Consider the following 10,949-nt stretch of genomic DNA (forward strand, 5'->3'; position numbering starts at 1 on the left):
GTATCTTCCTTATGTACATAGGCGGTTTATCCTTGTAGAAAGTAATCTGTCATATGCCATTAGTCCCCTTATAAACTACTCATCACTTTACCATTTATAAACGCTCTGTCGTAGGCGGTTTATAACTTCCTCCGGTTTAACAATTCTACATGCTTGAATTCCTTTTTACTCAACCTGTTACACTTTATGTGTTGTCATTTATGAATCATAAACCGGCAGTAATCTTTTCCAGCTCTGCACTTGCAATGGACAAACAATTCTATTCGTGTAACTGGGTCCCTTCCCGGGTTACTGAGGAGCAACTGAATGGATGTGTCAAAATTGGCACCTTACCGAAGAAGAATGAAATCCATTGGCGAGTTCCCGGTCCAGAAAATCCTCCTACCCCCAGAGATGGCGAAGTAGTAGTGTTTGCTGATCATATGGGCCGTGGTTTTAAACGGCCTGGATCCAAGTTTTTCCGGGATGTACTTGCCAGCTTTCAGATCCACCCCCAAGACATTGGACCCAACTTTGTATCCAATATCTGCAACTTTCAGGTGTTTTGTGAAGCTTATCTACAAGAAGAGCCGACTGTCGAGTTGTTCCAGGATTTGTTCCACTTAAACCGTCGCACTGAATTCGTAGACAGGCCCAATACTAAACTCGGTGGCGTCTCCATTCAGAAAAGGAAGGATGTTAGTTTTCCTCACGCCAAACTTCACAGTCACCCAAAGGATTGGAATCAGACTTGGTTCTATTGCAAGAACACTTCTCCTCAAGATGAGAACCCTCTGCCAGGTTACCGTGCTCACCGGCTTACCAACACTCATCCACTTCCGCGATGACTAAGTGACAAGGAACGGGCCTCGTATGCACCACAACTCGCCAAGCTTAGAGCTTTCATGGGCAACAGTTTAACAGGTGTGGACTTTGTTCAATGCTGGCTATCCTGGAGTATCTTGCCGTTAAGTCATCGCTCCGGTTTAATGTGCGAGTATACCGGTGACGTAAAAGACGCCCAACGTCATATTGACATTCAGCTAACAGATGACGAAGTTACTGAATCTGTCAAGAAAATGCTGAATGAACCGGAAGCCATCTGTAGCAAGACCAGGCTAAGTCCCTTTTACACACAGAACAAACCGCCCGCTGTAAGAATTGTTTTGCTTCTGCTTTATACCTGATATTTTTGAACTGTGCAACTTTTAATACCCTCTGCCCATCTTTTAAATAGGGTGATGACCCGTTCTGGAAAAAGAAACCTCAGGAGAAAACGGTTAAGGCTCCTCGTCTTAAAATGAAGGCTGTCAAGAAATCTACCAAGAGGAAGGCAACTGAACCAATCGGTTTAGATCTTGATGACGACCCTGATGAACCGGACGCAGAGGTAGAACTTGATTCTCTTGGTTCACTTTTCATACACCTCATTGACAATGATATTTATCAGGATGACACCGAGGGCAGCCAAGCTGATGACGTAGAGGTAATTATCCTTTCCTCCGGTTCAGACCCTCTGCCAACACAAAAAATTCGTCAAGCAATCCGGAAAGTAAGATTTTCTCACCCCCTAGCTTACTTGGACCCAAACTTTCTTTTGAAGAAGCAGCAACACGAAGCACACCGCACAACCCGTCATAGCGGCCAAGTAATCACCTCAACCGGTCTACCAAATACCCCAGTTCGGAAGCGCCAATCTGATGTCTCAAATACTTCCAATACTTCTTATCCCAAGGTGGGTTATTTCCGACAGCCTCTTAATCCATCCGATTCGAATTATCAGGGAACGCCACCTTCATCATCCGGCTAGTCAACTGCGAAACAGCTTCCACCCCTCAAGACCGTCCCTGGGTAAATGCCTTAAGCTATCTCTTTTTGATGCTTTACACTTATATGCTATACTGATATGTATACCTTTTATTTCAAGGACAAGGCCAGACCCAGTAAGAAGGGTCGTGTAGACAAACCGTCTGATGATCATGTGACAGTTGAACCGGAGACAATTTTAGAACTGGAGAGAGCAACTGCTGACGCCACGCTTGATGACCTGCCACCCCCAGATCATGTTTTTACTGAACAAGTAGAAGTTGATACCGCAGTGCAAGCTAATAAACCGCAAGTCCAGTCCGTACTGATGATGGACCGTCTAGTCCGGTTAAGGCTACTGATATTCCACCAACTCCAGTAAAGGCTACTAGCGACAAGGAAGATGAGGTTATCATCACTGGCGTTGGCCACACCTCCCCTGGCCATCCTGTTGTATTAGCAAAACATAGCGCCAAAGAAGAACGTGCTGCCATGGAGAAAGGCAAATGGAGCACCGACTTATCAAGCTATGCCCACCTTAACGCCCAGGAGCTCCACTCTGGTTTTCTAAACAGTCTGTACACAAACCATGACTACGAAGCCGGTTTAGTGAATTTGATGAAGGATCGTTATGAGGTAATTACAAATCTTTTCCTTTCTTAAGTCCAATCGTAAGTACCAATTCCAGTAGCTCCCAACAGCCGATTTATGATAGTAATCAAAAACAGGGACTTCATAATACCACGACTCTGCATATTTATCCTCCAAGGGTCGGTTGATCCTTTTAAAAATGAACCGGTACTTTAGTATTGTAATCTTGTAACTTTCGCCTGTGTAGTCCCCAAGGGCCGGTTTATCTTTCCAAGGTGAATCAGGACTTTAAGCACTGTTACTTTGAGCAGATGTACATTAGCCCCCAAGTGCCAAGAATAATGCTTGCATTACACTTGGGACTTGAAATAATTTTCTAGAACAAAGCGAGTAGTCATTAGCCCCCAAGTGCAAAGTGCATAACTTGTTATACGCTTGGTAATTCAAATATATACAGCCCATTGATGATATGTCTTTTCTTTACAGGCTGAGCTGAGCAAAAAGGACGCCCAAACCGCTGATCTTCAAGAGAACATTAAATCTCAGCAAGTGGAGGCTTCTAAAGCCAAGGAAGAACTGACCAATGCCTTAACAAGCATGGAGAAATTGAAGGAAACCATTAAGAAGGAACGTGCAGATTGGAGACACAAAGGGCCGCTTTAGCAAAGAAGGCCGAAGACGCAGAAGCATCCCTTAAACCGATGGTTGAAGAACTGGCTGGTTTAAAGCAGAAAATAAATGCTATGACCTCTGCTGTATTTGGTATGTATCCTCATCTGATGTTTTTCAAGTCATTTACCGTATCAATTACCAATTTATTGATGCTTGCAATGTCACAGGGACCCGCATTACCCATCTGGGCTCTGACATGAGGATGAAGCTGAAGGCTGCCTATACTTTGATAGAGCAGCTGTATTCCGGATCACAACGGGCTATTTGCACTGCTGCTTACAACAGGCCTCCTCCAACGCTGATAAAATAAACCATCGAGAAGCTGTCAATGTTGCCTGCCCGGTTCGATGAACTCAAAAGATCAGCTGCAAGGTGAGGCGCGCTGACTGCACTAATCTGGGCCAAGGCATGGATTCCAGATCTTGAACCGGCAGATATTGTCCAAGGCTATCCCGGCGTAAAGGAAGACGGTTCAGAATTCAACAATGATGATCTTCGAAGGCTGACAAGGGAACTGCGACCCATAGCGAGCAAATTGGCGAATAAACGGATCTATCTCATTACCAGCTGGTTTATGATGCTGATCATAAAAGATATCCTGCGCCAACACATGATGTAGAAGATCTTGTTCCGCCAATTCGTAAGCACACTTATGCCCCTGACATTGATCCTTCCACCCTTATAAGTGAAGAAGCTGTGTTCCAAGATTTAACTGGAATCGATTGGACAACGATTGATTTCTAGCCATTAGGTAGAGAGGAGGAGGATGCACAGACTCAAGATGACCCTCAATCTTCAAGCCGTCCTGGTGATGAGTCCTGAACCGGAGGCCGGTTTAGTCTGTCGCAGCCTACCATTCTTATTGAAACAATTATCCAGTGTGGGCATTAAAACGCCTTGTAATAGGCTAGTTCAAACACTTGTCCGTTATGCCATCGAGCATACTTATTTTGCTTGATACTGATAAATCGCCATGCTTTTGGGATCTTTATTATATGCATAATCCACAGTGGCTGTATTTTAACTTGTTCCTGCATACAAGAGATGGAAAGGGTCCTAGCGGTTTACCGCTGGACGGGTCACGATGCCCCAATATATAGCCTAGGTGTAAAGCCAAGGATGTTTAAAACCAACCAGATATAAAATAAAGAATACCCGTTACCTCGTTATTTGACCCATGGTTATTATAAAAAGGGTGATAACACCAATCTGGAGTATAGATGACTCCTTCCAGGTTTGCCTGTTTACGATAAAACCGTACCGGGTTATGATAAACACCGGTTTTATCCATATAATATTGGTGACTTGTAATCAAAACCAGACCGGAACAATAAAGGTCGGATTATAGCTGATCATGTACCAACAATTTAGCATTGTAAGCCACTCCGGGTTGTAATAAACACTGATTTATCAGAAAACGCTTATGAATTTTATCAAAAGAGAAGAATCACTTTGCAGAAAATACAAGAAGATATTGCGAGGCTTTTCATGGGCTGTCAGGCCCTAAATCGAGACTTTTCATGGGCTGCCAGGCCCTAAATTGAGGCTTTTCATGGGCTGCCAGGCCACTGAGTTAAACCATTTTTCAAAGCCTTTTAAGATGGACCTCAATCTTTAACCAATCATCGTTTTAACTTTGACAAGTTCAAGGTCTATGAGATTGACTTGTCAAATGTTCGATGGGTCATACCAGGTTTACCTGGATGGAGTGGCTTACTTAAAAAGGCAGGATAACCCAGGGTTTTAGGTGAATACACATGGCTTCCAAGCCTGGCTTGATAGCCTATTTCCAGGGTGCAGACTCTTTGTTCTTTGAGAAGCAAAGAGCCCCCAAGCAATATTTGAGCTGTGCTCGGTGGGTGCCTATGTTTGAGTTGTGCTAGTGCAACACTCTCTTTGGCCCCACATAATTTCCTTTTGGCCTTAAGCCTATCAAGAGGTGTAGCTATTGTGTGAATACAACCAAGCCCCCTAGTGATTTCTCTTTGGCCCTAAGCCAATCAAGAGGTGTAGCTAAGGTTCAGATATGACCAAGCCCCCTAGTGATTTCCCTTTATATGTGTGGCTTTACAAGCCGGATCAACAGAATTCCTCTTTGTAAACAAAACCTCCATGTAAACACACATGATGTAAAAATAACAGAGACCCCGCTTTACCTGTGGTTCCGGTTTATTATATTGATCATAGTATATACATTGTCATAATTATGTACATAAAAAGAGCCTATGGCTTAAGTATAGTAAGGCCAAAGATAAGCTATATTCCACGGCCGCTGGGTCTCCTCCTCCGATTTACGTGAGTCTTTGTTCTCTCGAACATCGATAAGGTAGTATGATCCATTGTGCAAGTTTTTGCTACGACAAAAGGCCCTTCCCAAGGTGGGGATAACTTGTGCATATCAGTCTGATCCTGGATGAGCCAGAGCACCAGATCGCCTTCTTGAAAAGTTCTGGTTTTGATCCGGCGGCTGTGATAACGTCGCAAATCTTGTTGATAAATCGCTGAACGTGCCTCCTCAAGATCACGCTCCTCATCTAACAGGTCCAATGAGTCCTGGCGTGCTTTTTCATTATCAACTTCAACATAAGCTGCCACACGGGGCGAATCATGACGTATGTCACTAGGGAGAACTGCCTTTGCTCCGTAAACCATGAAGAAAGGCGTGTAACCCGTAGATCTATTTGGTGTGGTGTTGGTACTCCATAACACGGAAGGTAACTCCTCCACCCAACAACCTGGTGTTCGCTTTAAAGGAACCATAAGCCGGGGTTTGATACCTCTGAAAATTTCTTGATTGGCCCTCTCTGCTTGACCATTAGATTGGGGGTGAGCCACTGATGACACGTCAAGCCAGATGTGATCACGTTGACAAAATTCTTCCATAGCACCTTTCGACAGATTAGTACCATTATCAGTTATAATGCTGTGTGGAAAACCAAACCGGAATATCACCTTTTTGATGAATTGAACCGCCGTGGCCGCATCACACTTACTGACTGGCTCTGCCTCCACCCACTTGGTAAACTTATCAGCCGCCACCAGCAGGTGGGTCTTCTTGTCCTTGGACCTCTTAAAAGGCCCAACCATATCAAGCCCCCAAGTTGCAAACGGCCAAGTTATTGGAATCATTCGTAATTCTTGAGCCGGAACATGAGCACGGCGTGCAGATTTCTGACAACCATCACACCTCCTTACCAAATCCTCAGCATCAGCATGAGCCGTCAACCAATAGAAGCCGTGACGAAAGGCTTTAGCCACCAAGGATTTTGAACCGGCGTGGTGACCACAATCTCCTTCGTGGATCTCACGCAAAATCTCACAACCTTTTTGAGGAGACACACAACGCTGAAACGCTCCTGTGACGCTGCAATGATGTAGCTCCCCATTGACAATGGTCATAGACTTGGATCACCGGATTATCTGCTGGGCCAAGGTTTCGTCGTCTGGTAACTCGCCCTGGTTCATGTATGCCAGGTATGGGACCGTCTAATCTGGAATAACGTGAAGAGCCGCCACCAGTTGAGCCCTCCAATTGCCTGGACCCATCAAAATGAATAGTCCAATAAGTGTTGTCTGGTTTTTCCTCTGGTGCTTTTAACTCTGTCCAATCATTGATGAAATCCACAAGTGCTTGGGATTTGATTGCTATGCGAGGCGTATATTTTAGCCCGTGAGGTCCAAGCTCAATAGCCCATTTAGCAATCCGGCCCGTTGATTCTCTGTTTTGGATGATATCTCCCAAGGGGGCTGAACTGACCACTATGATAGGATGACCCTGAAAATAATGCTTGAGCTTCTGGCTTGCCATAAAAACCCCATACACCAGCTTCTGCCAATGTGGGTATCTCTATTTGGACTCAATAAGCACTTCGCTGATATAATAAACCGGCCATTGAACCGGATATTCTTTTCCAGCCTCCTTGCGCTCCACAACAATAGTCACACTAACAGCCTGGGCATTAGCAGCCACATATAGTAATAAGGGCTCTTTGTCAACCGGAGCCGCAAGGACATGTGGCTTGGCTAACTGTCTCTTCAAATCCTCAAGCGCTTTATTAGCAGCATCACTCCAGACGAAGTGATCCGTTTTCTTTAGCATCTGATACAAAGGGATAGCCTTCTCTCCAAGGCGACTGATAAACCGGCTTAAGGCCGCAATCCGGCCCGCCAAACGTTGAACATCGTTGATACACGCCGGTTTAGCCAGAGATGTGATAGCCATGATTTTCTCCGGATTAGCTTCAAGGCCCCTTTTAGACACCAGAAAACCCAAAAGCTTTCCTGCCGGTACACCAAAGACACATTTGGCTGGATTAAGCATCATCTTATAAACCTGAAGGTTATCAAAAGTTTCCTTCAAATCACCTATCAATGTCTCCTCCTTTTGGGACTTCACTACAATATCATCCACATATGCATGGACATTGCGCCCAATCTGTTTATGCAGACAATTCTGGACGCAACGCTGATAAGTTGCTTGGGCACTCTTGAGCCCAAAAGGCATAGATACATAGCAGAAGGCTCCAAAGGGAGTTATGAAAGCCGTCTTCTCCTGGTCCTTAACTGCCATTTTGATCTGATGATAACCAGAATAAGCATCCAGAAAACACAAACGGTCACAACCAGCTGTAGCATCAATAATTTGATCGATACGAGGGAGAGCAAAGGGGTCGGCTGGACAGGCTTTGTTTAAATCTGTGTAATCCACACACATACGCCAAGTGCCGTTTTTCTTAAGCACCAGCACCGGATTAGCTTGCCACTCAGGGTGAAAGACCTCCACAATAAACCATGCTGCCAAAAGCCGGGCTACCTCCTCACCAATAGTTTTACGCCTTTCTTCGTTGAAGCGGCGAAGAAACTGCTTGACCGGTTTAAACTTAGGATCAATATTAAGGGTGTGCTCAGCGAGTTCCCTCGGTACACCCGGCATGTCAGAAGGCTTCCATGCAAAGATGTCCCGGTTCTCACGGATGAACTCGATGAGCACACTTTCCTATTTCGGATCCAGGTTAGCGCTGATGCTGAACTGCTTGGATGAATCGCCAGGAACAAAGTCAACCAGCTTAGTCTCCTCAGCCAATTTAAATTTCAGCGCCGGATCATGCTCAGTAGTTGGCTTTTTCAGAGAAGTCATATCTGCCGGATCAACATTGTCCTTATAAAATTTCAGCTCCTCCATGGCACAAACCGACTCAGCATAAGCCGCATTACCTTCTTCACATTCCAAAGCAATCTTCCGGCTCCCATGCACCGTAATGGTCCCCTTATGAACCGGCATCTTAAGCTCCAAATAAACATAATAGGGCCTTGCCATGAACTTAGCATAAGCCGGCCGTCCGAACAGGGCGTGATATGGACTCTTGATTTTCACCACTTCAAAAGTCAACACCTCTGATCTTGAATCATGATCGTCTCCAAAAGCAACTTCCAGAGCTATCGTGCCAACTGGGTATGATGATTTGCCAGGCACTACCCCATGAAACACACAGTTTTCGACGGTTTAAGATTCTTATCTGTTAACCTCATGCGACGAAAGGTTTCATAGTAAAGGATATTGATACTGCTTCCTCCATCCATAAGTACCTTGGTAAATTTATACCCCCAACCTGAGGTTCCACCACTAAAGCCAGATGAACCGTATTGTCAACTCGGGGTGGATGATCCTCTCGACTCCACAGGATGGGCTGTTCAGAACAGGGCAGATAATGAGGTACCGCCGCTTCAACGGAGTTCACGGCTCTTTTATGAAGCTTCTGATCGCGCTTGCATAAGCTAGTGGTGAAGACATGATACTGCCCACTATTCAACTACTTTGGATTGCTCTGATAACCCGATTGTTGCTGTTGTTGATTCCCCTGATGGTTGTAACCTCCTTGGTTGCCCTGGCTGCTCTGATTGCCATGTCCGGTTTGCTTGCCCTGGAACCCTGAACCAGAACTGTCACTACCATAACCCAGCCCATGGAAACTGCCTCCTGAACCGCCGGGCGGTCCATTGTCATATTGAAAGATATTTGAATTTTTGAACTCCCGCATGATGAAGCACTCCTTCCAAAGATGCGTAGCTGGCCTCTCCTTTGATCTGTGCTTTGGGCAAGGCAGGTTTAACAGGCGCTCCAGATTGGGGCCTGACCCTCCACCCCTCTGAGGCGGTTTACCCTTACGCCGCTGACCGTTATCTTGGGTGCTGGTGTTAGCCACAAAGTCCAAGCTGTTATCTGCATTGCGTTTACCATTGTTCCCATGACCCGCCGGGTTATGCTGCTGCCCCTTCGTGCTATCGCTCTTTTTTCCCTTCCCTGTCTTGTCATCCTCAGACTTGGGGTCTTTGGTACTATCAGAGTTGACATATTTCACCAGAGCTGCCATAAGCGTTCCCATGTCATTGCAATGGCATTTGAGCCGTCCCAATTTCAGCTTCAAAGGTGCAAACCGGCAATTGCCTTCCAATGTTAAAACAGCTGTGTCGGCGTTGTTGCGGTCTGATGAATGCAAAATCTCCGAAACCCGACGCACCCAATGGGTTGTTGATTCTCCTTCCTCCTGGACACAGGCAGCTAAATCCACAATTGACATGGGCTGCTTGCACGTATCCTTGAAGTTCTGGATAAACCGGGCCCTTAACTCGGCCCACGATCCAATAGAGTTGGCTGGCATATTTTTCAACCATGTGCGAGCTGTTCCCTCTAACATCATGGTAAAGTATTTGGCACACACCGCTTCGTCCACATCCAGCATCTCCATTGCCATCTCATAGATCTCCACCCATGACTCGGGGGATAAATCGACGGTGTAATTTGGCACCTTGCGCGGGCCTTTGAAATCCTTGGATAACCGTACATTGCGCAGTGCTGGGACAAGACAGGGCACTCCCAAAGAACTCGAGGTAACCCCTGGTTCCACCGATGTTGTTGGATGAACCGGGGTGAACTGACGAACCAGAGCTTCGTGCTGTGCCGCTAACTCGGCTTCTCGACGTGCCCTAGCGCGATCCACTACATCCTGAGCATTGCCACCCGTCGGGTTATTGCCACATGGTGGATTACGATTCCGCGCACTGCTTGATACAGCCGGTTCATCGATATGCCTTTTGTAGCTCCGGCTTGGGCGGGGAGTCAAGGCCGTCTGAAGGAGCTCCCTAGCCCGTCGTGTTTCAACCGCTACTAGGGACTCGCCATCAATCGGGGGAGCTGCCAATCATGAAGCGGCGGCAACGATGTTATCCAACGGGTTAGAGTAATGCCCCGGAGGCGTTGAAATGTGCCGTGATGGGATATCATTCTGACGAGGCTGAGGCGGCGGATCCACCGTACGAGGATGAACCGGTGCCCCGGTCCCAAGAGCCTCCGCCCGGTTTACCACTGGCAGGTTGCTGGTGCTTGCTCCTGGCGTGTTAAAGAGATTTCTTGCCTCAAAAACCGACGGGAGGTGCGACCGGTATCTTCTTCTCATGACATCATCTGATGCACTCCGATCCAGCATAAGACGGTAGGCCTGAGCCTCTAACTCGGCCCGCTCTGTAGCCATCCTGGCGTTCTCCGCCGCTAGCTCCGTTTTAGCTTGAGTTATCTGATCCTTCACCTTTGCAATCTATGCGTTGTGCTGATCCGGTTTGCCACGTCCACCTCTGCTGCCAGCAACGTTGCTAAAGCGTCAAACAAATCGGACAAAACCTGAGCCGGAGGCGGCGCAGTGTGCCCTGCTCCCGCTGGTGTTGCTTTTGCTGAACCGGAGATCATTGCCGTGGCGGTAGAAGAGTGTTGCGCTGATTGTGTATCGGCCATGAAGACCGTGACCCGGCTTGGCAGATCAAGGGAGTTCGGAATACTGTTGCCATCGGAACCTCCACTAATCCGGCCATCCTGCAGCTGGTACAGCGACTCGGTCTCTCCGGTTGAA

The sequence above is a fragment of the Triticum urartu genome, chromosome 3A, assembly GCF_056163025.1.
Source record: "Triticum urartu cultivar PI428250 chromosome 3A, HENAU_Tu73, whole genome shotgun sequence".
NCBI lineage: Eukaryota > Viridiplantae > Streptophyta > Magnoliopsida > Poales > Poaceae > Triticum > Triticum urartu.